Raw genomic sequence first — 26,869 nt, forward strand, 5'->3', positions numbered from 1 at the left:
GTTGTAGTAGGCTACTACTTTAAATCACAGTAAGTAAAGGATATAAGTGTCCTTCCCTCTTTTGAGCATGTGAGTGATGGGGAGTGACAGACACACGAATCAGCTGGGGTGTTAAGCCAATTGTGTTGTCCACTTACAGTTTATCTTCCCACCTGTTCAGATTCGGGTCAGGGTGTTTTTGCTGTGTGAAACTCCAATTAGTGAGGCAAAGGATATTGAAGATTACGGATGGGCATTAAGTCCCTAATGTTTATTTAAGGTCAGGGTGAGGTTGTGGAGTCAAAGGGCAGGGATTAGACACAGGCCTGGAGACCTGGCAAATCTTTTATCGTGCGGCTGCCATTCAGCATTTCAGAATGGAAAGTCGGCTGTACTTTTTGCCTACCCACAAAATACCTATATTGTACTGCTGATTTTAGATTGAGTGCCTTGAGGTTATTAATCAGTTGCATCATCAGATAGCTGACAGTGATTGTTAACTATTGATTGTTCCCGTGATCACAATTCCATGAGTAAAGGTTAGATGGAAATTCCTACTGCTTTCTCCTCTTCTTTTCTTCCCCAATTGGGTGCACAGTCTGTCTGCTTCCCCGTGTTTTGTAGGACAGCAAAGTAAACCTTCTGGGAATTGCTTTCTTTGTCTTAATGAGTTGTGTGACCCGGTCTCCTCTATCATGTGATGAGGATGAGACAGCCAAAGCTGTTTTGAAGGAAGGCTTTGTCTTGGATTTGGCCACTCCGTAATCAAAATCACCAACCTCATGAGTCACAAGGTCAGGGAATGTGAAGTTTCACTACTACATCACGAAATAGTTTGGAAATTGTTTCAGAGGTCCATTCAAGAAATTCTATTTTTAAGAGTTGTGTTGATGGTTTTTGTGGTGTTGTACTATCCTCGTTTGTGGCACACTGAGAAATTAGTTTTCAGTGTTCTTGTTGTCCTGTTGGTTAAAGGCCATTTATATAAGTTTTCTATGTCCTTCGAAGCTGCTGGTGTTTGCTGTTCATCGTAGAAATAACCAATAACATAAATTACAATATAGAGATATGTATCTTAAAAGATGATGAAAATATCCATTAAAATTGTAGTATCAAAAGACAATGACATAATCTGGAGGATCATGAGGATTATAAAACCATTATAACTGAAAACTATTACTGATGTTATGGTAATATTGGAGTGATTTTTTATTATTATTATTATTAGGAAACGGAGATAAATGAAAACTGGTTAAAAATGTTTTTTTTTGTTGTTGTTTTTTTTTACATTGAGCCCTTGTTGTGTAATCTGCATGTGATGACTAATCAAATTCATCTTGACGACCCCTGAGCTCCTTTTGCGGAGAAAACGTTCAGGATAATTCTGCACTTTTAAATTGCTATAACAGCAGTAGCACTCAGAAAATCAAGGCCACTATAATCTCTGTGCTGAAGAGCACGGATGCAGATAAACCCCTGCAGGAATATGACCGTACAGAGATTTCTTTGAGGAGTTCTGTAGTGGGCTACGCATGCATGCGCATGAGACAAAAAAAAAAAAAAAAGTGCCGTGCGGGCGCCTCCTGACGACAGTTATGGGCTACTGCCGGTGCACAGAGCTGCAGAAAGAGAGGGGCATTCTCACATTTCCCGATTTCTCCCAGCCGAGTCCGCCGTGCTGCCGCTTCTTCCACATCACGGCCGACAGCAAACCGAGACGACGACAAGCGCCCTGCAGCGCGCTTCAATCCCAAATTCATCCCGGCCAGATCGCGTGTTGTTGTCCATATTCCACCTCCGCTCAGACAAGGTGAGTACATCGACACAACACAAGTCTCGTCGCCGTGTTTTTGCTCGCGTTTGGTACACGGTCGAGAGCCCCGCCGCCGCCGCCGCCGCCGCTCGGTCTCCCAGGCCAGGCTAGTAGTGTACGTTGTCTGGCGCAGACGGAGATGAGGCCAGTTTTTTCGGCCTGACTCTTCCCCCCGGCTGGAAACATAAAGCGCCGGCGACATTGTGGAGGCTCGCTGCAGCTTTCCGCTCGTCCGTATGGCAGCGGAGAAAGGACGCTGGCGTTATTGTTGCAGCGGGTCAGGGCGAAGTTTGTGCTCAGGATAGATAGAGCTGCCCGTGTCCGGCTGCTCTGCTCTGTGATTTAACATCGGAATGCCTTCATCGAGTCGGATCCTTTAAAGCAGCCCCGGTACCAGCGACAACCGAGGAACTTGTTCCTGTAAACTTTGTAGCAGCTTCATCTTATAGAGTCTCATCAAACTGGCGCTAACAATCTGACCGCACTGTAACACTTTACCTGTTACAGTCTAGTGGTTCTCTTGCGACGAAAAGGCCAAACGATTTTGGATGCAAAGGTGGACAAAATATGTTCTATTGGAATGCAAGAACTGCTTTAACATTTGTCCAAAAATGATTTAGGGGTTAATTATGGTTTGATGCATCAGATGACTTTGTAGCTACCTGTAGGAATCCTCTGCAGGCGGGTTATCCCAAATATCAGAACATTATCCAAACTATTTCTTTCCAATTATGAGCTGTGTTTGTGCGTAAACAACAAATAATGCTGACAAAAATATACCATTCCCCGAATGCTTTTTTGAGAAAGTAGGACAGATTGAACTGCATGGTCTGCAAAGCTGCATATGCAGTTTTAATGTGTTAAAACTGCTTTGTTGTGTTACATGGAGCAAATGTCTGTCTCCACCAAGAGCTGCATCTATTTAGTACTGTAAACACTTTGACTGTGCTCTGTAGGTGGAAAGAAAAGGGGGACAGTCCAGACCTGCCTGAAATCTGTTGCCTTGGGGTGTACGCGCATGGGAGCGTGCACCTATGTGAGTAAGAGATTACTAGAGAAGAATGACTCACGCTCTGAATGTATTTGTCAAAGTCATAAGGACTTTCCCTGCAGTTCGCCTCAGCTGCAGAAGTCATTCTTGTAACTGAAAATTGCTGTCCTTCTGCTTCTATGTATCAGGAGATTTATTTGACCAATGCTTCACATTTTTGCTCTTCCCAAGCCATGTGTTGTTTGTCACATGTTCCACCCTGCATTTGTTAAAAAGAAAAACAAAAAAAGAAGGGCTTATTCCATTTGCAGATTGGATTAAAAAAAAAAACACACACAAAAAAACCAAGCATGGTTGCTGTCATTTGTTTGTAAAAATTTGTGGCGAGCTGAATCTTAAGTTGCGTTCTATTTATCCGCGCCAACTGTTTGTCTGGTTGTTCTAACCCTGCATCTTGACGGCTCCCACTGGCTGCCAAACATGCTGTGATCTAGCGCTTTCAGTTGATAATGGCTGCCACTGCTGCTGCAGCCATTTGATCATATATCAGCATCTTTTCACTTAGATATACCTGCGAAATGGTGCGACTGGGTTGCAGCGCCATGAGGTTGATAAAACACCGTAGGTATGATGGAATATGACAGATCACGTCACCAAGCAGGCCGTGGACGTTCATCAGAATGATACATGATCACAGACAGTTCTTCATTTTAGACTTCAGGTTTGAACAGGGAGCAGAAAGGTGGTTTGTTGTCAATCAGATCTTTGACTGTTTTATTGTTTCTTATCTCCACATGGAGGAGGAAGGGAATTCAATCGTAATCAGTAAACAATACCATCACATTTAAAACTGCACAAGGTAATTGTTGGGAACTACAGGCCGCGACAACATGCCAGCTCTTGTATTTTTCCATGTCAGTGCCCCTTGTAGCCACACTCGGTGTGTGGGGGGCAGACCTCTCTTTAGAGTGGGGCTGAAGCCAGGCATCTTTCCAAAACTCAAGCCCCACAACCTGCTCTGCTGGGTATAAGCACTGCTTTGTGCCACAGTACTGCCTCCTATGGCTCTTATTCATACACTACTACAACACCACTGGCTCCACTAGATGCAGGAATCTACAATTGGAAGCGTACCCTAAACATCCTGCTGTTTGACTGACAACCTCAGATGTTTCCTCATGAAATCAAGATATTTGGATTAATATGGCAGAATGCAAAATGCTGCACGATTGTAGCCTGTAAAGGAGTTTGCATTAAAGTGCCTTTTTCTGCCTGGAATGTGGCTGTGGCATTTTCTGGCTGAGGCTGTGCAGTCGTGTGGGGGGTATTGGAGAGCAGGAGCAGAGTAAATACATTTCAAACAGCACAGCACAACCGCGTATTAGCAAATGATCCGATAGCATCTGTAATCCTCAGGAAAACCTGGAGAGTTGTTTTTTTTAAATAGTGCTAGCCTCCATCAGACAGTTGGCAGGCATTGGGGGTGTCCACATGTGTGACTGGCTGGCTAGGCTAGCGGCTGAATGCTACAGTATGCAGGCAGATCAGATTACTGAACGATTAGCCATGGCCTCCTATCCCCGGCCCAGGGAAATGATTTTCCACTGTCATAATTCCTTAGACTGAATTACGCAGGCCAGTGACTCAGAGATACTCAATACTACAGGCCTGAGTACTGCATGGCATAACTGTTGCTCTCTGGAGAGGCAAGATATCTTGTATACCATTGTTGCACCAGGGCACAAAATTGTTTTCTAATTTGAATTTCCTGTTTGGGGTCTGGTGTTTGCTTTCAGGCATCCAGGGCTGTATGACCCGGCATCAACTGCGGTTGAGCAAAGGGTAAAGTTCATTGTGGTGTTTACTCTTTAGCTGGAGCTGTGACTTAAGGGAGGCAGGAAAATGGTCCCAAAATTCTAAACTGTCGCTCAATTGTGAGATGTACGTCAAAACTCTGAGCACATGTCAGATGGGCAATGAGGCGGTGTAAATCCAGCAGGCCTCCAGTGGAATTTTGCTGAAGGGAAAAGATGGACGAAGAGAGAGCAGGGGGGGGGAGAGGAAAAGTGGGAGAGGCCAGCTGGTGGAGGTAGGACCGTGTTTCCAAGGTGCAAACCCCTGAGGCAGGAATCCGATACATTCCAGAGGCTCCTGTATCCAGACGAATAATGGTGACTAGGGTGTAGCGTTTCATCAGATGACACATGATTGGAGCGCAAGTGCTGGGAAAGTAAGAGCTATGTCATAGGCTCAGAGGTAGCCAGCTCTGGTTGCCGGAGGGATCGGGAAGTATGCTAGAAGAGCAGGACAGGTTATGTGAGATATGGATTTATTCCCAAGAAGAAGACGGCATGTTTTTTTTAATTTTTTTTTTTTTTTATAGCTCTTTGGCTTATTGCACCCACCATTAAGATACAGACATTTAAATCATTTTAGCCATTTAGGTGACACTCTGATCCAGGATAAGATACAGTGAATGACGTACAAGGAAAACCTTCAATCGTCTTGAGTACTGTAGTCTGATTAGGCCCACATTGGCAGTTAAATGACTTATCATGAATAGAAAAATCATTACAACCTACGATGCTTGAGAAGTTATGGCAAAGAGCTTTTTTGTTTTAGGTCCATCATTTCCTGGGAACTGTGTGCCATTGCTCTTTATATGGGAAGTTACAACTTCACCCGGTTCTGGATCAACACACGTCAATCTGTGGGTTTAGTTTTCTTCTTTGAGTGGGAGTTTTTAACCCCAGAAATGTGTGCTCCTCAGCCCCTAAAGCTAAAGGCTATTTATACTGCAGACGCAGAAAAACACCCTGTTTTATTTAGTGGTCAAAAAACAAGCTGTCGGGTGTTAATGGACTTCACCTCAGCCATTCCGGCGGACCCTCAGGGTACTGCGCGTTCATACACTCGGCGAGGGAGCTCTCGGTGCTCGCCTGCTAATGAAGCCATTTTCAGAGATGGAGAGATGCAGTAATGGGAACGCACCACTTCACTGCAGGATATTCTAACCCCGTCCTCATCATAAGTGCTATCAGTCATCGGATACGATTAGATTTTCTTTCTTTCCATTTGGCTGTTTGGATGGCTCTTTTTCAGACTCGTAGTTGGAGATGTGTGTCTGTGTGTTGCCTTAGCACTGCATCAAGACACACTATACGTAGTATTCCTATTGAGAAACTTTTAGCAAGATGTATTGAAGTGAAAGATTGTGTACTATTACTGTTAAAAAATAAAAAAGGAAATCTGTGAGGAAGGCTGTTCTGCCAGTGTAAAGTCTGTGTGTTTATTCAGTTGTCGGACGGCCTCGGCTGTGTGTGGCTGCACTTCAGATACCACACACACACACACATGCTTTCACCTGACATGTGTGCCGCCCTCACTCCTGCATGCCTCAAGTTGTAAACAATGTTCTTGCAAAGAGCAACTGGCAGATTTAAATATAAAAGGAAAGCGCGAGTTATTTGCATGTCTGTCTCTGAGAAACACACTCTAGTTAAAGGTTTTGCACTCATTCATTTTAAGTTCGAGTAGAATTTCAAGCTTTCTTATTGAAATGTTTACACAGATATTTAGAGACTTACAGAAACAATTCAAAACAAAATTTCAGTCAATAATATCTCCTTTGAAAACAAACGTTCCTTACACGTATGTCACACATAATGTAAAAATCATTATTATATCATATGTATCATCAAATTAGCCACTCATTTGACAGTTTATCTGCACCCCATGCTGAGATTAACCCTTCAGTGAAACAAACCTCCACTCGTGAATTTACTGATATTTTCGTGGTTTTTATTTGTTTACCTGACTTTATAGTTGGTTTTAGAGGTTATTGTGGTGCATTCTACAGAGAGGTGTTTCTATTGTGTAATTTGCCCTCATTGATGCAAATAAAGTGGACAGAATATTAGAAACACCTTTCAGTATTCAACAGCACCACAAAATGCAGCCTCTAAAATGACCATAAAGTGGAATATCTGAAATAATTTAGACAAAAAACTGAATGTTAGGACCTTCTAGAACGTGGGAGTCATTGCAGAGCTGTTGTATTAAATTGCCTCAGTTTTATTTATTTTAGGCAAGAGTATATTATCAGTGTCCTTTTTTGCAGTTGCTGTGATATTTGCTTGTGTTTGGTTCCCTCTAAAGCTTAAACAAGATCGCAGCTTTGACCCGATGCTGCCAAGAAACCCATGTTCTGTGTTTACCAGCGAGACTTTATGTTTACAGCGCAGTCATGATGAGCAGTGATACTGTGAAGAAAGCGAGGAGAGAACACCTACACAAGGGCACGTCGAGGTTTCAGTTTTCCTTTGTTAGCCTGTGATGATAGAGGCTGTTATTAGCTTGCAAAACAGTACAGCATAAAAACGGGCAGGTCTGTGACACCTTTGTCTGTTCACCGTCCTGATGCTTGAGAGTGGACCAGGCCAGAGCGTCACGGCGCTCCGCCAGGACAGCATGACTCCGTTAAACTTCAGTAGGGCATCTGGTGCCCAGTGCGCCTGCTCTCCTCTCTTTGCCTCTCTCCCCCGTCTCTTCGCCCCAAAGCAGACCATGCCACCACATCACAGCAAGTCATCTGGTGTCCAGTCGGCTCCCATCTGTGAGTGCATTTGACTTCACTGCAAACAAAGCATTGTGGCGTGCAAACGGCCATTAATACATCTAAACAGCTCAGCCCTGCTATCTGCCCTAATCTTTGGGTGGAAACTCTGAGTGTATCGCCAGTGTTAGGGGTCATCCCCACTTCAAAACAAAACAAAGTGTCCACAGCTGATGAGAGACCATTTCTCCATTTTGAGTAGCTGAGGTGGAAAGAATTGTAATGGTGCCGACCCAAGGCTTAACTTCTGGCAGCTCCTAGTGTACCCCTCCACTGATCCGAGGCAGTGCCGTGTCTGCTCAGCCGGCTGTCTCTCATCCATCCTGGGTGGTAGGGAGGTGTGTATGTTGGTGTGTGAGTGTGTGCCTGTTCCCTGTCTGTGCAGGACAGGTGTTGGCAACCCGGAGGTCAGTACAGACACAGCTGGGGCACCTAGACAGAAGGGCGGCTGGAGGCTGCAAATGACAGCAGAATGAATGAGCTTTGTTTTGCCAGGTTTTGGCCAGTTTTATTCAGAGAGTGCAGTTTCGAGTGGGGTCAGTTGTGACGGTCAGGTGGTGTTGCGGCTGGCTGCTCTCAGCGCAACGTGCTACAGCAGCAAGCATTTGGTGCTTACCGGGAGGCATGGTGGCTGTTTGGGTATAGAGGCTAAACTAAAGGAACTTTAGTGGGGTGTGCAAGCCTGCAAACACAAACACCAGCCTACCCCCTCTGTGAAGTGTTAAGTGGCCGGATATGTTTGGTGAATGGGACGCAGGTGTCTAGGCCTGGCTGTGTGTGCCTGGCCAAAGGTCTGTGTTTGTTTTCTCTTGGTAATGGCCCCCAACTCTCTGCTGCAGCTCGACCAGAGCTCATTGGCTCTCAATAGGCCGGGGTGGAGGCCCTCCCTTCTTTTCTTCAACTCTGGGACTGAGGAGTGGATGAACTTCAGTCGAGAATTGGATAATGAAATTCATGACATCCCACAACAACATGGTGTTGTGGCTATACATTGAACAAGCCTGGTGCTTTTTAGATTCCTTTCTTCTATTTTTCTTTCCTTTATTTCTCCATTGCCTCTGATCTACCCCAGCAATGCAGCCATTTGAAGTTGTCAAGGCTCTGGCTTTCCCGTTGAGTCCTCAAAGTGCTTCTGTGACAGGTAGGGAAGAGCTGGAGGGAAGTAATGTGACTCCACAGTAGTCCACATCCTCCCCAGTCTCCATCGTCCACGCCCTTGTCTCCCACTTGCCTCCTGCACACAGGCTTCGTGTCTTTGCTGATGTCACTCCATTGAGCTCCCCTTTGTTGAGTAATAGCCCAAAGGTGCACTTTGGGGTTTGAAGAAAATGCACACATGCACCGCCACCATACCCCATATTGTGTCTCCTCTGGGAGTGCAACAGGGTGAGGTAATGGGTTGTTAACCCTTCAGCCACCTCCACGTTTGCATGTCGTATCGTCAGCAGTGGCTACTATCACCAGCCTGATGTGATTGTCTGAGTAACCTTGTGGCCTCTCCAGATGGCCATGCCTCAGAGCCGGTTTATGATAACCATACAGTTAATATCTGGCCTACATAGCACCCGCCCAGCTTCTTGCCCGCCCCTCCACCCCCCTCAAACTCTGCTCTCATTTCTCTCTGCCACCCTCTGTGCTATTGTCTCTGACGCCTTCTCCTGAGTGCCCCGTTTCATTTCTTTATTTCACTCATCTTTTTAAGTTCCAGAATCCATTTATTTTGCCCCCAGGCGCAGTGGGTGATGGCTAGAGACAGTGTAGCAAATTAAATTTGGTCTCCCTTTTTTTTTTTTGCTCCCCTTGGACATGGCACGATGGAACAGTAGAAAGAGAACGGGAGCAAAGAGAGCTGGAGGAAAAAGCCTATTTCCCATACATTACTGTCTCTTTCCTCAGGGTCTACAGTGAAGTAACACCAACACCTGTATTGCTTTTTTTTTTTTTCCTCTTTAATTTTCTTTTTCAAGCTCTCTTTCACTGCTGCCGTTCCTTCTCACACAGCCTAACCTGAAGGTCTCGCTGCCCCACTGCTACCACAATCTGACCCAGTTTATTAGTTTAGGTCTAGTGAATCATTAATCGAGGTTATCTAACTGTTCCTGCAATGATTGCACTGTGACTCGTGTGTCCGAGCCTCTCTGTGTTCGTAACCAATCAAGCTGTACCCTCGTGCTTCTTGCTCTACACATTTGTACTTTATCATAACCATCTTGCAAAAAAACCAAAAAAAAAAAAAAAAAAAACCATTGTCCCTCAAGCTACACTATATGTTTAATAGGTGTGCTGTGCACACTGTAATATGTCATTGTGTCAGAGCACAATACGAGGACTAAGTGCACTGAATGCAAATTAATCTTGTGGGATGGCAGCAGCTGAATAGAGTGTGGTTTTGGGGAAAGGAGGGGAGAGAAGGGAGGGACAGAAGGAGGGCTAATAGTGGCGACAGAGAAGAGAGGGAGAGAAAAGAGCATGTGAGGAAGAGGAGGGGTGATGTGGGATGTAGTCATCGCCAGGCCCATTCATCATGCAATGCCTGCTGGGATGCGCTGGGGTCAGTCCCGCACAACACAATTACAGCCTGTTCTGGTGTGTTGTGCTCGGCTCCACTGTGTTCCGACTGTGTTCTGTTGTCTTTTGTTCGGTTTCCCTCTGTTCTGGCTCTCTTGTTTTCCTCCTTTGCATGTTTTCTGCTCCGCTCTGTTCTGTTCTGTTTAGTGGCAGATTTCTCATCTCTTTCTTCTTCTGTTAGATATTTTTGAACTTGCTGCTCAAGCTATCACTAAAGCGGTTGTTTGAGCTAAACAGCTCAATTAGCTGCCCATTTGTTTTGTTTTTGTTATTTCTTTGAGTCTTAAGCTCTCTTCTTTGTCTTTACCAATAAATTGCCTCGTTTTTTTGGTTTTGTTTTTTTTTTTTTTGTGCCTCGTGGTTTTGCTGCTTGCTACACGTGTACCATCCATTGCAGAGCCTTCTTTCATCCACATCTGAGTCGTAGCCACTAGCTTCATTCCTGTGATTGACAGACCTGGATAGCATGGGGGTGTGAGTTGCTAGTAAGCATGTTGTTTACCCTGCCTGCCTGACAGTCCTCTATGAGTCTACAGATGTTTCCAGAAAGCTGTAAATATCTGCTGCGCGCTCTAATGTCAGTTGACAGCATATCCGATCATAAGGATATCTCTGCCTTCCTGTCCGCGGCTGCGCTTCGTGCAGTGAAAAAGAGTTTTCCCTGTTGGGGAGCCTTCAGGTGGTCTGAAGGTCTAAATGAAAACATTGTGCGAGGATTCAGCAACAACAACAACGTTTGAAGGCTGATCCAGATATTTTTGTTCACCTATTACATGGCAAGACCTAATGTTGTCACTGCAGCACCTGCTCGTCACTTTGCCGTAAAGCAGTATAGATGATACGGCACTGATTCTGACCGTAGATAGAGCATCTGAATTGACTTTGGAGAACTCACCGTTTATATTAAGATGTAAGCATTTGGTGTTTCAAGAAACATTTTGCCAATTTCTTAAAGATTCAGCTTTTTTGGAAAGTATATAGTAGCCTCCATTATAAGTGAACACAATGTTTTTAACATCTCAATGAAAAAAAAAAACATTTCTCTGTATTGCGGTTAAAAAGACAAATACTATGGCTGCCTGCTGCAAACTTACTTTTACTTAATCACATTTTTTCAAAATACAATGTTACAAAATACAAAATAGGAAATCATAGCTGTCGTATAAGGACGGGAATCTTTGGCAGTCTCATGACTTCAATCTAATTCAGAGTCGTTTCTCAATTCCAAACAAACCCTGATTATAATAAAATGAAAAGGAGACTATTATGTTGGCTTTTATTCCAGTTCATTGTGTGCCAAACCATTGACTCATCTCCTTTGTCCACTGAGCAGCAAATGATGTGGGACATTGTCAATCAAATAAAACCAAAGAAATGTGTTTTAAGTATGTAGCTTTTTCATTTAAATTTATTTCCTAAAATATTCTGTCAGTTAGGGTAACTACTATAACTATCTTAGAGTTTTGAAATTCTGAAATGAAAGTTTAGCATTTCTGCTGGTTAGCTTCTGTGTTGGTCAAAACAGATGTTGGCATGTGTAAAGCAGGAGAAAATGGAAACATAAAAGATTGCTCCATGATGTTGTTTTTAATGTTAATACTCCAACAGTGGAAAACAGCCTCTTATCCAAAAACGCTGCAAGGATCTAGATCTTTGTTTTGTAGTGCTGCAGTGTGTGTTGGTCAGCGGGAGTAGATTGGTGATTGGATTCAACGTTCTCAATACATACTTTCCCTTTGTCTAATTATTAAATCGTTAAATCCAAAATGTGGCCAAATATTTTCCTTTTTTTAAGCTAAGGTACAAGATAACTTGCACACCGTCTGGGTGCTGCACTCGTCTGTCACACTGGAGCGCAACCTTTTTTGTTCTGTCCCAAAAATGTTCACCCTTCTGTCAAATGTACCAAAGAAACAGAAACTCGTACACGTTTTGAAAAATACATTTAATCAGTGAATGGTTGTTGTTCCTGCATTATGTAATGCATTGCCTGTAATCCACACTTGTGTAAATGAAATGCTGTCAGCAGTTATTAATAGGTCACACCGAGTTGCTGCCTACTGTAGTTTGTGTGTCTTGTTAGTTAATGATTCATATTCAGTTCCAGTTGAGTTTTTTTAGTTTTCACGATAGGGCTGCTATTTAGTTTACTTTTCAATGATAAATGGGCCCTTTAATTAATGGTATCATTAGTGCAGGTGGTTATATTTTTTTAATATGGCATGTTGGTTATGGTGAAATATTTTACAGCTGATCTTCCTTTTGGATTTTTCCACTTTTGTTTCTAAGCTTCATGTAATTCTGACGATTAACCTGCCATGAAATGACAAATACACAGTGTTCTTCCAGAAATTGTTTCTTGGCATAAAATAGCTGTTTATTAAAAAGCATGTGGACTGCAGGGGGAATGGGTTCTTCTTAGTTTTTGTTTCAAAGCATGGTCGACTTCTCTGTATAAAATAATTTCCAGTAGTTATTGAAAGATTTCTTGTAACTGAAGAAAGACAAATGCACTCAAAGGTCCCAGAAGTTCACTTGCTCACAATGCACTCATGCTTTGGGTGGTGGCTTGGCTGACGAGAACTAATACAGCCAATCTTCAACCTCAAGATTGACTGAAAGAATGACAAATTATGGCCAGAAAATGCAACGGTCTAAACTACAGAGCATCTGGAAACAATCTTAAACAATGGATTGTCCTCAGCAGGATCCTCCCTGACTCTCTTCAGTCTTGTGCTCTCATGACAACTCTGGAAGACACAGAGTGATTGACTTTGCATTTCACATTCACCTCAAAACTCAAAAACCTTTTAAAGCCTATGGCACTAGTTGTTAAACGTCAAGCCAAGTGAAAACTACAGGTGCTATCTTTAACGTGAAATGGCCTTTAGCTCCTTTTATAACCTCCACCAGCAACAGTAAACCCGGCCGTATTGTATGATCTAGGGCAAGTTCTAAACCACATACCATGGCGACGGAGTTGCTAAGTACACCTGCTTCGAGCACCTCCCCAACCTGCAGATGCGGTGGTCTGTCTGTCGTCAAGTTGTCTTTTGTGCGCCCTAATGAAGCCGGGGAGATGTGACAGCATGTCTCACGTTTCACTCTTCACCTAATTCTGTTGATGGGGAGGCTGATATAAGTGTTGTGGTGGTTAATCTTCCAAGTGCAAGGAAATGGCGGAGTCATCACGGGATGCGACACGGCTAATTAGACTTGTGTGTATGCTTCCATGTGCGAGGGGAGAGATGGTGGTGGTGGTGGTGGTGGTGGGGGAGGAGGGGATCTAGCAACAAGAAGTATTGCATAAAAGAAAATGGCTTTTCTCCCCTTTGAAAGTTTTTTATTGATTAGACGGGTAGTGAAAGTTCCTGCAAATTCCTGTCTTGAATATGTGGCATATTCTTTGAATGTCATGCCGTCAATGACAGCATTCACATCCTGACAAAGGACAAAACGGGGAAACCTCAACATTCATTACAGCCTGACATTTCACCCTCTCAGTAAATCACCATTCTGGAGAGTCTGAAATTAATGCAATTTAAAGTTGCACACACGGAAAATGGCCTACTGCTACAATAATTCTGTTTTTGACTGCAGCCTCCCTCAAGGAAAGCTGTTAGTAGGTTTGACTGATTACGGCCTGAAGCCTCGAGCTCTCAATTAGACAGAAGACAAAGCTTCAACCCTTGCTGCTGGAAAATCACAAGTAATGAATTAGTGATAAAGGTTTTAAAGACAACACCATTAGAGGAGCTGTCTGGAGGAGGTGGACTGCTTTTTCTTTGCAATTTGCAGAGCACGTAATTTGGAGTTTGCAGGAATACAAGTAAAATGCTTTGGATTTTGCTTTCGTTTTCTTCTCCTCTTCTTCTTCTTTTTCCCTCCCTCTGGCTACCAGTGACAGTAATATTAACCTCATCTCCGCTTGACTATCCTCATGTGACCGGGAAGTCATCTTTTGTGAGAGGTGGTCAACTGCTCTGCTGCTCGGGGTCTTGAGTCTCACTGGAGCTCGTAATGCATTATGACTCCACCGCTCGGGGGCGGGGGGATCAAATAATATATTAATATTATGTTGCGTGCTGTTACACCCCACTTGGGTTGAGAAGCACTATGCCAGCGGAATTTTCTGCCAAGTCATACTCTGATTGTCCTTTATTTCAAAGACGGCCTCAGGCCTTGTTTGATTTTATTTTGGATTCCAACCTATTGCCGATGACATCCACACCCATCATCCGCCATATTGACCGCCATCAGCACACTCAGGTCCCATATTCATCAGGCTGAAATTGGCACTGTTTGCCACGCTCCCCACCGCCCCATCTGCCTGTGTTGATCTCCGTTAGTGCAGGGAGCTCAGTCCTGTCACCTGAGGGATAAACTGTATGGTGGAAACTTGTATCCTCAGAGGTATGCGGAGTAGATGCAGACCCTCCGTTGGATCAGCTGTTGCACCCTGTGCAGACGGGGAGGGCACAGTATGTCTCTGTCTCTGTTATTGGAGGAGTTATAGGGCTGGGCGAGACATTTACTGTTTGCAAGGAGGTTTTCACGCCTCTTTAAATCTAAATTTAGGGTTATAGTAGTCCTTTTGTAGGAGGGCAGTTTATTCAAATACTGCATTAATTCATTTGCATCGTTTATATGTAAATAAATATCCAATTATAACCTCTTGAATTTCTTGTATCTTTTTATTCGCCTGCAAAAAAACAAAACAAAACATGGGCTTCCCAAAAACAGATCCATCTCTACCCTCTTGTGTGACATCTTCAAAGATTTTGGTTAGTGGTTATGGTTTTGATGGCTCTGGTGGCTTGTCTGAGGTCAGCCTGTTTGCACTGCTGACGGCAGAGTGCCAGTTTTTTTTTTTTTTTTTTTTTTTCTTCAAGCGCCTCAAGCTCTGGACTTTGTTGTATTTTGACCAAAAAACTAATTGACAAAATAATTTTTGGCACACACACACACACACACACGTGATGTAATCAGCCAATAAAGAGCTTTAAGCAGTCACAATAATCAAATTCTTACTGTATATAAACAGCTGTGCAACAACTCGGTTTATATAATAAACAGTTAATTTTAGGAGTGTAATCTACCAATTCTTGGCATCTCATCATTTTCTGTTTTTGTTCCTCTGATATTTTACAAACTTTAAAGGGAGATGTTTCTCCAATTCTTCATTTCTAACCTGAGTATGGAGAAACAAATGGCAAAAAGCGTGGGTAATGAGTAAAACGGTTGCCTCTCCAGTCCTGACATTACAGCAGTGCCAGTACATAGTGTCTCTGGCTGCTGAGCTCTGTCTCTTGTCTCAGGTCTGAGGTTACTCTGTTTCATCCAATAGCACGGCACTAAAGGCCTGCTGCTTCAGCCAGAGAAAATGTCTCGGTGACCTGGGAATCAGATCAGATCAGATTCAGATCAGAATGAAGTTCTCATCACCACCTCTGCACGCTCCTTCCTTCAATTAGAAAAGCCTCTCTTCCTTTTTGTAGGGACAAGAGGCGAGAGCGAGCAAAGTGATGGGATGTTAGAGGTTCCTGTCAGTATGACAGAGAGAGAGAGAGAGAGATGTCTGTGACAGCTGGATAGTAAACATCACGCCGTCTCTCCCTTTTCGCTCTAGCAGCCATCACTTCACCTCCCTGCAGCCTCACCCTTTCCCTTGATATAACAGTGACATCACCTTTGCATAAAGGATTCCAGCGTTCCTTCCCGTCTCTCTTTGCTCTCATCAGCTGCTTGCTCTAATTAGATGAGGGTGATCTCAATAAAGTTACTGTCGTCCTCACTCCATTAGTTATATTAACACTCGGATTCCTGCCCCGGAGTCGTCTATCTGTACACTGCCTTTCACCGTGGGGGGGGGGGCTATCCTCCTCTTTTCATGGATCTGTGTAACCTAGTTACTGAGGCCCAGCAGGGGAGGCCAATCAATTAATGAACAAAGGAGCCCGCTCACTGAGCAGCAGCACAAGTCTGGGACTATAAACAGGGCGCTCCCAAAACATGGTCGCTGTCAGTTCAGTGCTCATCTGATGGATGTTGTTTTGCTTTGTTGTTTTGCGCGTGTGAGTGTGTATGTCTGAGAGTACTATTTCAGGAGAGTGTAAAGCCACTGGATGTTGTTATCTGTTTGAACACAACACCAGACAATTTTCAGGTGTCCATTATTCAAATTGGGAAGTGAAATAAAGGGATGAATTTGAACTTTTTTTTTTTCCCCAGTAAAGCCTTCCATCACCATTATGTTTCAGCATACGTACGTAAATGGACTGTGACATTTTCTGCCACTCGGTTGTGAAAACACTGGAATTGCAGCATTTTAGATATTGTTTAAAACATCTGTACACGTCAGACAAAATGTGGAACTTGGCTTACAAATTCAGTATGCGGTCAAAGGTTTGACATCCATATTCAGAGGTTCTTCTCCGGTAACAGGCACATTAGACGGACAACCCTCCTCTGCCTATTTCACCCACCTGTGCTCACTCACTGTCTTTCACCAGTTTCTCATCCTTCCCTTTTCATACCTCTTTTCATCCCAGTAAGTCCCCCTCCCCCAACCCCACCCCACCCAGCACACACAGCACAGCTCACCTTTTTTCTCATTTCTCAGGTGCACCCCTCATTCTATTCTGTCGTTCTTCTCTCCAGCCTCGCGGTCTCTCTCTGTCATTCCCTTTTTCTTAATCTGGCTATTCGTCCCCAGTGTTCCCCTCCCTGGAGTTTCCAGCTCCGTCTCCCTGTGTGTGAGATCAGGGAACAGGCTGTTGTAACAAGCTGTTGAATAATGTAAGCACAGGGCTATAGGCCAGAGTTTCAGTTAACCCTTTGATCTCTGATCACACAGTGGGTGAGGAGGACACATCATAAATGACAGCTCGACAGCAGCAGGGAAAGCAGCCTGAAGGTCGGTTTTCTTCCGTCTTCCTCCAGCCACTTACCTAAAGGCTAAAGTTCCCCCATCCGGTTTCATTGTCATGGCCTTTGTAAGCAGGAACACAGTGAGCGTCCTTAGCCTTTGTTATTCTAACATTGATGTATAATTAAAGGGTTAGAAAAGGCAATGCTGAATAATTAATATTGGAGCAAAGATGTCGTGGCATCCTGAACCTTATCGTATTTTTACTTGCAGTGCAGATAAAAGATTTACCAGTTTGCTTTTTTTCTGGTGATCTAGTTCATCTTGCACTGATTCATTGTGGCAACGTGCTATGTGCTGACAGAGGAGCTATTATAATTATTTCATTCAGCCTCATTTCACCTTTGTGTACGCTGTTAAATGTTAAAACACAAAGCCACGGACCTTACAGTAGTCGTAATAAACTCTCAACTCTAGTCAAGTTACCATTTTGAATCAATTAACTGACTGAGTCATGCATTTCCAGTCTTAAAAAAAAAAGTGTAGCTAGCACACAAGGCCTCGTTAACCCTTTGTAATCAATAGACATTCCCCTCTCTATAAGTGCCTCTAGTTAGCTTTAGAGCCTCATATCCTTAGGCGAGGGTGTATTGATCTGGCCGACTGATTGGAAGTTTCCCTTCAGGAGGTGAAGGATAGGAGGGGGAGTTGGGGTGTTTTGGCAGGAGTGGGAGAACTAGTGGCTCCTCCTGACTGGATCGGCTTACTCCGTCTTACCCTCACTCCCGTCACCACACCTGTTACAGCCAGAGGGAAGAAGGAGAAAAGAAAAAAAAAGTCTGTGTGGATGTGCAAATGGTTGTGTGTGCGTGAAACTGCTGTTTGTGTGAGCAGGAGAGCAAATGGCTGAGAGGCGTATCAAATGAGAAATGTGTTACATAGGGTTTATGGTGACGGCATGTGCCTGAACTGCATTGACTTTGGCAGCTGCTGGTCTGTTATGGATGGCTGGTAGCAGGCAGATTTGAGATTTTACATGGCTAACGCACTACGAGACAGTCTGCTTTTCCGATTGGGGAGCAGGACCCATAACCCGCTGCCGATCCGCATAAACGCACACAAGCACACATATACATATACACACCATTAAACTGTCAGGCAGTGTGTGTGCTTGTGTATACGATGCTACACAGTGACATTTAATCCATAATGCTGACAGGCTTTCCTTGAACGGACAGTGAAAAGCATAGCTCTCTTCCCACATAAATACACATACTCCTCTTTGCTGCACTCCTTTGGCCTGCTCCCTTTTCTTACAAAACAATAATGAAATGTTTTGATTCGAGAGTGGTGTGTTCCAGGACATACACCATGCATCTTCTTGCCCTGTGAAGGCTTGACCCTGTGCACAGGCTCCAGCTACCTCCTCCTGCAAACCAAAATGTGTGCGTGTGCGCGCGCGCGTGTGTGTGTTGTCACAGTCGGATGCACAGCAGCTGTAGAGGCGGCAGTGAAGAGGGAAATGGGAATAGCCAGCACAGTAGACAGAGCCCAGATAGACCTGTCAGCTCTGTGACACCCACACATGCCTCACCCTCTGGTCCGGGACGAGAACAGAGGAAGTGAAAGCAGCTTGGCTGGGCGCAGGTAGAGCACTGAAATAGAGTCTCTACCAGTGGCAAAGTTAAGACTCAAGCTATGAAAGGGATAATGGCGAGCCGTGGCAAGGCTGTGTTTATTTTGGGTCTGGGAGAGGGGATAGGAAACCTGGCAGATACGATGCCTAAACAAGTATTAACCCTCTTAACTTCTTATGTTTGATTGTTTTACTACACAATAGCCTTTTTTTTTTCTTTTTTTTTTTTACACTGATCCTGCGTTAAAGTAAAAGCAGATCTCCACAAATTAAACTGAATTATGCCCAAGTATTAACAGTAGTTGTCAGGAGTAGATTTAGTGTGGCAGCAATAACAGGCTGATGTGGGGATAAGTTTGTATCTGCTCATGTAGAGACTTACTACAAATTGGTACAGACACTGCCAAGTTTCATGAACTGCAAGTTTAAAGTCCTGTAACTAATTCTGGATTGGCCTGAGGTCTGGAGGCTGACTTGGCCGCCACTTGAGGACATTAACATTGTTGTGTTAAAGCCATTCCTGTGTATCTTTTGGCTCATGTTTAGGATTGATGTCTTTCTAAAGCCCAAACTTCCAGTCTTTGTTATTTCAGGTATTTATTATATTACATTTCACCCTCTACCTGGTCCTGCTGCGAGGAAGCATCTCCAATCATGATATTGCAGCGACCTGACTTCCCGGCAGAACGATGAGTTATGATGACACCACCGTGTTTAGTTTTAACATTTAGCATGGATGTTCCAAAAAAACTTCCTTTTTGGTCTCATCTAAAACCTGCCTCAGCTTTGTTCCAGATTCTCCCACATGCCTTCTGGCAAACACTAGCTGTTACGAGTGTTTTTAGCCGTGAGTTTCTCTCTGCCAGTCTACCATAAAAGTAACTGTTGAATCACCCAGGCAACAGCTGTTGAATGTACATTGTCTCCCATCTCTCAGCCATGAAACCTGATAGATTCTCCGTAGCGGCTACAGGCCTGTTGGTGGGCTTCACGCTCATGTCCTTCGATGAAGAGACTCAGCTTTTGAAGATGGCCTTCTCTAGACAGACACAGAGCTGTGCTGAATACATTCCTTTTTAATGAATGACCTTACCTTACAACAAGGAATAATTATAAAGTTTTCTTTGTAATTGCTTTTGTTTAGTGTGTCTCTTTATTTTCAGAATTAGGTTTTCTACAGGAAAATGTTGGTTGTCATGTCAGTCAGATGCAAGTTTTCACATAGTACTCGCTCCTCACCATTGAATATATTGAACTATAGAAAACTGGCTGTACTCGTCAGGTGTCATCTAAACACAATTGATTATTATGATATTTTAGATGAATCTCTTATTTTCCCTAAATCTTGAGAAAGCAGCAAAGACAATCGTGGGGGTTAACGCTGCCACGTCGGAAAACGGGAACATAGCAGAGCCTGAATTTGGTTGCGTTTCAAAAACTGCGACTGTGGCAGAAAGTATGAGAGGGAGAGGAGAAAAGCTGGAGCTGAGGCTCAGTTTCAAAAAACATGCAGGATTTGTAATAGGATTCATGACTGGGCCCACAACTGGGAGTGTAATTATTGTTATTGCAATAAGCCAATCATGAGGCAGGCTATTTCTCTGCAGTTGGAGTTTTTACACATTAAGTGCCTGTTGTTACCAAGAGGGGGGCATGTGTCAAGTGTTTACTGTTTGTTTATGTAAAAACATACTGTAGACAAATTTGCGCTTCCATCCATTATCTGCTGTTCTTGATTGTGCTTTGAAAGCAAGCTGATGATTAGGAGTGTGTTTTCATGCTGGAGGAAAAATCCTATCTGTTTGATCTCGCAGGCAAAAATATGGGCAGCACTACAGAATCTCATCTCTTGTGTCAGCTATTCTTCCGCACCGTGGTATTCCCATGGGAACGCATTTCTGCTGCGCGAATCACAGACAGATCAGTGTGGGCCGTTTCTTATCTGGACATGAAAGAAGGGAAGATGGAAGAGGGAGGTGTAAAAGCAGGGGAGAAAGCAGGAGAGGAGAGGAGAGGAAGGGCTCCCCTGGGAATCATAATACCTGAAATTCACTGGGCGGCCTCTTGAATCGAGCTCATCATCATTTTTCGAGCAGGTATTGTACTTATCCCGTTTGCAGCCCGGGATACACCGTCAGCTTGGCTGCTTTCCCTCAGTCTCTCCCAGATTGATTGAGTAGATTAGACGGTTATACTGTTTATGTGTGTGCCACAGCCCGTGTTACAGCATGCCCAGGGGTTTTATTATTAGCTTGATCGTTTTCTTCTATTCGTCTGCAGTCATCATGAGCAATGTTGCCGTTTGATAGCATCTCTGGTTCATGTCAGGTCAGCAGATCCGTTATTACCGTTCTGCTGCAGGTGTGAAAACCTTAATAAAACTGTTGTGCTTCAGACAGACTTTCTGCGCAGCCCTGCATCGGTTGTAGCAGCTGAATAGGCATTTGATTTGATCGGCAGACCCTGCAGCATGAAACCACACTCACAAGTGCTGTTATCTCTACTTGCCCCCTCAGCTCCGAGTCCCCCAACTCCCACGCTCGCTCTCGCATTCACACACTCGCACACAGATGTGCCTTATCTACAAGCAGTATGACTTTCACCTCTGAGTGATGCGTATTGTCTGTGTGAGGAGAGACCCATTACGAGTCCTTAGTCCCAATGGAGACATTGTGTTGCCCGCCATGCTCCCCTGTCCTTCAGCGGTGTCCTGAGATGACAGTAGATAAACAATGGGAACAAACAGTCACTCCCACCAACATTGATCTGGCTCCCTCGCCCCTCCCTGCTTTCAACAACAACGCCACATTGATTGCACCTACACTCAATTTATATGAAAGCCCCCCCCCACCCCCCTGAACCACCCCCTTTTCCTACCAGGACTGACAAAAATGATAAACGACCAACCCCTTCCTCCCTCTGCCCCCCCGCCTCGCGTTGGCTGTCCGAGGCACTACAAGCCTATTTCTACACTCGCAAGTCCATGAGCTGCCCTTTTTCTCCATTAGACCATGTGTGTGTTTTCTTTTTTTTTTTTTTGTAGGAGACGTGTGGGGGTTATTCATTGCTTGAAGTTCCACCTATAATTTCCACACATAAACATGTCACTGGCATAATTTCAGCCCTGCAGGACATCCATATGCATGATGTCAGACCATCAAAAGAGAGGAATGAAGGAGATGATTATGCATTTCGGTGGCACACACACCGTAGGATCGCCCCTCCTGTGTCTGCAATGTCACTCAAAGATGGAAATCATGCACAGTCTCCAAAGTGAGGTCAATTATTGCCTTCTCTTCGGATTAATCAGTCGGTTCTCTCGTTATGTGATCATTATCTGGTTGATTTGTCCACCGTGCAATCAAATAATTCAGACATGAAACCCTTGCCTGTTCGGATCAGTTGTTATTTGGAACAATGTTGGTTCGGCTGTCCTTCTTAATGGAGTTTTGGCTTTTGAAGATTTTTTTTTATTGTACAGATGCAGTGTCCCCATGCCTGTAAATGGAGCACAGAGTGTCTATAAATAGATATACTGTGGTTGCAAGCTGCTGGTGGTTAACAGCAGGATGGAGAGGTTTGTGCATGTATATACAGTATGTGTGTGTGGTGTTTTTCACGTGTTACATGGAGATGATCAGGGCTGTTGACGAAGGTGTTGGTTCCAGGCACATCACTCTTCCCCCAACGCCCAGGGGAGTAATACCTTTTGAGGAAAGTCTCCATTTCATATCTCGGTTAGTCCGTTCCCTAATGACCTTTCCCCACTCCATCTCCATGCAGCCACAGTTTCCCCATGGCTCTCACTGCTCATCTACTGCTCTTCCCACTGTGAGGTAATCCATTTTACACTTCCTGATGCTCTCAGATTCCTCGGTTCCTATAGCTCTTGCTTGAGATCTTAAAAAAAGACGACAGGTTTGGGAGACGAAGATGAAAATGAGCAGAGAGTGCCATGTATATTTTATTCTCTGCCCTCCGTGTTTTTATTCATCTTGGTTCTAATCGTCCCCACATAATATGAATGTGTAATCATACCATAATGCCTGTGCCTGCTCAGGTTATCTTCCAGGAGGATGATATCAGTGTTGATGGGATCTGACATGATCTCTCTAATGGCAGTCTGAGGGTGGGGATATTGCTCTATCTGCAGCTGGAATTACAGTACAATAGTGTTACAGGGATCCCCCCCCCCCCCAATTCTCTCTAATTGTCGCAGAACACACTTTTGCTGTCTTCCCATTCTGCTCATAATTGCTCTCAGGAAAAAGATTGCACTCCCTTGTCTGTATTTGAAGATGAGTCTGTCTCTGTCTTTGCCCTATTACTATGTCAAAGAATAACATTGCAATCATTTCAATTACGACAGCACTGGGATCGAGGTCTTCAAGTAGGGCCTTGAGAAGTAATTGAAGGGGCACGAGTGAACTGAGAAAAGGCATTTTTCCTCTGTGAAATTGCCTCAGTCTTGGGGACAGTAAATCAAGGTGGTGAGAAATGATGTGATAATTCAGCCACATGGTTTGGTAGGGGAAATTGTCTGAAAGTCACTTTCTGGAGAATTAGAAGGCAAAACTACATTTCCCTCCCGAGTCCTCTGTCCTTCACGCAGTGGCATGAAATGAATTGATGAGACAGAGGGAGAGGAAAGTGTCGGTGTAAATGTTTGCAGCTAAAATGAAACTGCCTGCTTGTGCATTCAGATTGGCTGAAGGGTGGGAGGCGGAAGCTGGAGTGAGGATACGGCGCCTCGTTCCACGCTATTTCACGGCCTAAGCCGTTAATCGCAGCAGCCACAATGGATGCATAAAATGGAATTCAAATTTCAGATTGATTGATTCTATATTGATGAATGCCAAAGCTGTCTTAAGGGGGGGGGATGTGACTGTGGCTTTTAAATGTAACCTCTTTAAGAAGGCGAGTTCTTGCCCGTCTTGTGTGCTTGTTTGTTGCTTTAGATGTGCTTCAAAAGAAATATGAAAATTCTTGCTTTTTGAAGTTTAATCTCTCGCAAGAAAGGGTAGGAGGCTGAATGCAAATGAAGAAATTTGCTGTAGCTTTGCTTCTCCCTACTTGTGGTGGAGCATTGCCACTCAGGGATGTTGAAACTGTGGATAGTCAGCACCACAAACTGAGTTTGTCACCTCTACATTGAAGTACAGTCATCCAAATGAGCAACATGCACCATCTCAAAACAAAGCTGAGTGAAGATAGATACCATTTTACCCTCTCTCTTAATATACTGTTAAAATCCCTCTCTAGTCACTCTATTGTGTCTCATTTCTTAATCCCTTCAAGGCATCTCACACAGTAACAGAGCTGACATAAGCACATTTGGTACTGTTTGCAGTGTTGAGATTAACAGGATTACAGATTAGGGATTACATTGGCATTGTTATTACCCATTTAACCTTGACCCACACCCCGCAAAAACATTTCATACAGTCACACTAACCTTGTTTGTGTGTTTGTATAAAGCCTGAGTGTTTGAACTCTTCTGATGGCTCTCTCAGGTCTGTCCCCACCGTGGTCGAGCCTCTTCGGTCCGTCCACATCAATACACAGACAAAGACAGAAAAGTGACAACAGCAGTAGCCTTTTGATGAGTGTTTTATGGATTACTGCCCTCACTCGATTTCCTCCAGCACAGCCTCCATGCCTCGAAACACAACGTAGCGTTTCCATGGAGAACCTACGGTTGCCAAGGCCTGTGGCGGTTGAACACAGAGGGTCATCGTTTGTTTCTGTCAGTCAGCAGCAAGGGGACTGATCGGGGATAGGAGGCGCAGGGGGAGATGGGGGCACTGTTGGGCCCTGAGGCACCGTGCGGGTCCAGCTCTCCTTTAAAACTTTATTTGTCCAAGGGATCTCCACCGGGTAGTCTGACTCTGGTTGATGGTGTTAATGTACTGACTCTCCTCACAAATCCCTGGGACTCTTAGTCTCATTCACACTTTAAAAGAAGTGCAACAGCAGTGTCAGGGTGGGAGGGAAAAGAGGGAGCAGGACGTGCAAGGCTACATATGGCCAACCATCGCGCTGTTTACCCAGAGAGTTGTTACAGCTGAGGACCAGCCTTCATCCCCCCCTGTTCCTCTTCGTCTCTCATTAATCTAGCAGTATGGTTCTGGCCTGCTTCCCGTGATGTAGAGCGAGCAGGTTTGACTGGCCACCCACCCTGAGGAAAAGCATTAGTCTGTCCTCTTGGCAGTCACCTGCTATTGTTTATGCCTCCACTTCATTCTCTCTCCATCTTTCAGCTGCTTTAAAATAATGAGGTGAAATGTTTTAATTGAGCTTTTCAAAGCTTTTAGATTGATGCTCGCCTGTTTGGGGTGAACGCCTTGCTAATGTCTTCCACCAATCTTTTGGTAGTGGATCAACTTGTCCTTTCTTTTATTTTTGTCTCCACTTCTTCACGTTCCTCTCTGTTCTTTTTTTTCTCCTCCTATTGGGCCGTCTCCAATTTAAGGAGACTTCTAATCCACATGTTCAATTACAGAGCTCATATTTAGTCTGAACTCTTTCCATTATTGAAAATGAAAACGTTGGCGATGAGTTACGCATTGGTCTCCGTCTGACTCTCCTCCATGCATGAGTTAAGACAATGACTCTTGTTGGCAGACTGAAACTCTCTGGTGTTGACGAACCTTTTGGCTGCTCTTCACCTTACCAATATGTCTTCCGGCTATACCTCTCATCAGCTTCTGCAAAACATGAAATATTCATGTCCTCTTTTCTTCCTCTTCTGCATTTTTGCATGTATTATTATGGAGAAAGGAGAACAGAGATGTTTGAGGTTGTACTTTTGGCTTCTTCTAAGGTATATGTAGCACACAAAGTAGGAGACACATTAGGTGGGATGGGCGTGCAGACATTTGAGATCCATTAGCCATTACTCTGCTCAGCCAGTGCCGTATCCTCATCTCCATCCCAGTCTAATGTATTGTACTCTCTATTTAGCCAGCCTGATCTGGCTACCTCGCACTCAAAGCCTTGAGGTTTCCCTTTTTTTTTTTGTGTGTCAGCTGCTCTCTCACTCTGCCTCTCATGCCCTCACCCTTCCTTCCTTCAGTTGCTGCAGCCCTCTGTATCGCAGTCTGAAGGTCAACGTTCGGAGGCGGTCATCCCTACTGTGAATGGGGCAAAATACTAGGTTTTCTGTGCCTCGGCTCTGTTTGTGTTGTGTCACTAAAAAAAAACAACCCTGCTCCCAACCCCATGTGAGCAGTATCATTAGAGACGCAGCAGAGCTTATTGTCTCCCTGCAGACGCTGGCCAAAGATAGCATGTGTTCAGTATGATTATTCATTAACATGAAATGGCTTTAACATAGACCCTTAAACAACAGGGCAGGGCACTATTGCTGAAATCATGAATGTGATATTAGTAAAATTGCACAAATTGCAATAAATCTAAATGTTCATATTAATATATGCATTGTAATTGTATTTATGTTCTGTATATCTACTGTTAATCAATTTTCAAATAAGTCCATTTTCAACCAAAATACCAAAGTGTGTGTCCGATCAATGTTAGCATTAATTTGTTGCTTTTCTCTGTTTCATGCTGTTTAAAATTTAACTTATTTGTGCTTCTGACTGTTTGAGAAAACAATACATGGCAATACATCATCTTTAGTCATTATGAACATTTTAGGGCTAAATTCTACTATTAGTACTATAATTTTAATTAATTTTAATACCATTTTAAATTATTACAGAAATATTAATTGTCAGATTACTACTGCTGCTGCCCTAATAGGTAGGTAGGTATTTACTTTATTAATCCCCGAGGGGAAATTTTTTCGCTACAGCAGCATACAGAAGCAATAAGATAATAATAGAAATAACAGAATAAAATAATAGAATAGAATAATAGAAAAGCAATAAAATAGCAGTAAATAGCAGTAAAAAAATATAAATATAAAATGCACAGTTTATACAGTACATTATATATCTATATATATTATATACAAACAAACCAAGAACACAGTCAACATATATATATATATATATATATATATACATACAGTACAGTATATATCTATGTATATTATATACAAACAAACCAAGAAACACAGTCAACAGTGTTATTGTACTGTGATGGATTTTGCCAGAGGTGAGTTATTGTACAGTCTTATTGCAGTGGGCAGGAATGATCTCCTGTATCTGTCCAAGGAGGAAGGAGATCACAAGGAGCTGGAGGAATCTTTTAGAGAAAGTGCACCGCTGTCCCTGCAGCAGGTGGTGGAGAGGGTGGACAGGATTATCCAATATGGACAATAGTTTGTTCAGCGTCCTCCTCTCCACCACCTTTTCCAGACTATCCAGTTTGTAGCCGATGATGGAGCCGGCCTTCTTAACCAGTTTGTTAAGTCTGTTGGTGTCACCGGCTCC

General features: G+C 43.8%; 1 protein-coding gene across 2 annotated transcripts in view; it reads left to right on the forward strand.

The window, feature by feature from the left end:
- The first annotated feature begins 1,507 nt into the window (after positions 1 to 1,507).
- ndst1b (N-deacetylase/N-sulfotransferase (heparan glucosaminyl) 1b) overlaps positions 1,508 to 26,869 on the forward strand; it is a 43,105-nt gene continuing 17,743 nt past the window's right edge. The window contains exon 1 of one of the 2 annotated variants that reach the window (XM_069720016.1): positions 1,508 to 1,789. The gene's annotated coding sequence lies outside the window, so the exon portion shown is untranslated. Of the gene's footprint in view, positions 1,790 to 20,468; positions 20,567 to 26,869 lie in introns of those variants that run through there. The other variant, XM_069720017.1, reaches the window with a different exon arrangement.

Source organism: Brachyistius frenatus, unplaced genomic scaffold (assembly GCF_029030835.1).
Source record: "Brachyistius frenatus isolate BFR_SWC_R1_liver_20210118 unplaced genomic scaffold, ASM2903083v1 Contig_229, whole genome shotgun sequence".
NCBI lineage: Eukaryota > Metazoa > Chordata > Actinopteri > Embiotocidae > Brachyistius > Brachyistius frenatus.